Here is a 1,970-nt window from a genome sequence, read left to right on the forward strand (position 1 = left end):
CTGTATCTCCTGAATAGCCTATTTGGACTTCATCAAGAGCTTTTCCCAAACAAGGATTTTTATCTTGGGGGCCCATGGACTCATGGGGAGTCCCATGAACCTCCCAAATTATTAAAGCAAATTCAATTCGTGTTCATGGACATCTGGGGAGAGGTATGTACTTTCATTACAAACTCAAGGAGCACTAAACTCCCTTTTCCCTCACAAAAATATTAATACTCTCCATTCATCCTTCTAAACACTCCAAGCAAGGTAAGCCCTCTTGTCTGAAAATTTGGGAAGGCAGCATGAGTCTCAGAACAAACAGAAAATGCCTCAGGAACAAAGCAGAAGCAGCAGTTACAATCATGTACGGATGGTTCTGAGTCAGGAGACGCTCACTGCACAGTCACCAGATGAGGAAGGCATTTGGAATGTCTTGGTTAAAATTCACTGGAAATGACAGAAGAGTTTCTGACTCATCTCTTGAGCCAATTCTTGCATGAATACCTGTCTCTACAAGAGCAGTCATTAATGCCCCAACCTTAAATGGTAAAAATGGTCATTTTTATAAACCTCATACCGCTCAACTCGCCACTGTCCAAAGAAGCCGAGTTGCACGGGTTGTCCCAGGATGGAAACGAGGCCACAGCCAAGGAGCTGTGTCTTGCTCTAGCGTTGCCATCTACTGGCTGGTCTTCATGGACTCTCATTCCCAATCTTTTCACTGCCAAAGGAAAGATTTTGCAATTAGGCTGCTTTTTTTGACACAAAGCCTCTCTAGAGAGTTCAGACCCCAAGAGGTTAAAAAATAATAATAATAATTAACAGCAACCTACCAGCTCCAAAAACAAAGTAAGGCAATATCAAATGTCAACAATGTTACTAGGAAGCTTCAGCATTGACTAATAGAGTTTATGGTGAATGCTCCCTAAATGTTTGTTAGCCCCACATAATTAAGACAAAAAAGATGCTTTTAATGTGTTGTATATGAAGTGATAATGAATAAGCAGAGGATTGTGCCCACAGAATGGAATAGGGAAATAACAGCATTCCAAATTGTTACTGTTATTGTTTCATTAAAAGTAATTCCCTTTGCTAGGCTGTGTGTAGAAAGTGGTTTTCACGGTAAGCTTAATAAACATAATGCCAGGGACTCTGGCTGAATAGCTGAGAGTGAGAATTGAATGGGTTCTCACATACCCCATGAAGACAGGAAGGAGGGACCAGGTTCCTCAAGTGAGGACTTTGTTGCTCTTATTGAACTACAATGAAAGGGTCTTGTACACCTACTTCTTAAGCCCATGGCACTGACCAGAACAGCCAAGACTGTCTTTATTTCCGAATGCCATAGTAACTCTTTTCACTATTCTTTTGTGTGTGTGTGTGTGTGTGTGTGTGTGTGTGTATGTAATCACTTATTATTTTCTAGAATCTCAAAATAAGCAGCTAAATTAATTCCTTGGGAGCAGTCAAGAAAAAGTTCACTCAAGTCTGCGTAACATGTGAACAAGATCTACTTCGCATTGATGATCCCACAGAGTGGACTCTAAGCAAAGAGGAATAAAATCCCCATCGGCCCAGGAAGGGAAAAAGAGCCAGGTTTCTGGTGCTTCTTGAAAGGATCTGCCTCAAAGTCCAATTCTAATAAACACCTCAGTGAGGTACAGGTGATTGCATTGCATTGGTAGAAGTCTCATTTATCATTGAGTCCACTATAATTATTCTGACCTATTCTATTTCATACCAAAACAACTTTGGAGGAATCCAATGGAGTTTGGCAGGAACACCTTTGGGGGGAGAAAAAGAAATGTAGCTTTTGCAGTGTCATTCTTTAATATAAGCCACAAAAGACTGTGTAGGGGTGGGGGTGTCTACTCAAATCACAGAGGTGAAATGACTTAAGACATGAGATCCAATAACAAGAAAAGATTACATAAATTCTAAAATGTTATAGAGTATAAAAATGTACACCCTTTAAAAGTATTATA

This window comes from Colobus angolensis, unplaced genomic scaffold, assembly GCF_000951035.1.
Source record: "Colobus angolensis palliatus isolate OR3802 unplaced genomic scaffold, Cang.pa_1.0 Scaffold80, whole genome shotgun sequence".
NCBI classification, from domain to species: Eukaryota; Metazoa; Chordata; class Mammalia; order Primates; family Cercopithecidae; genus Colobus; species Colobus angolensis.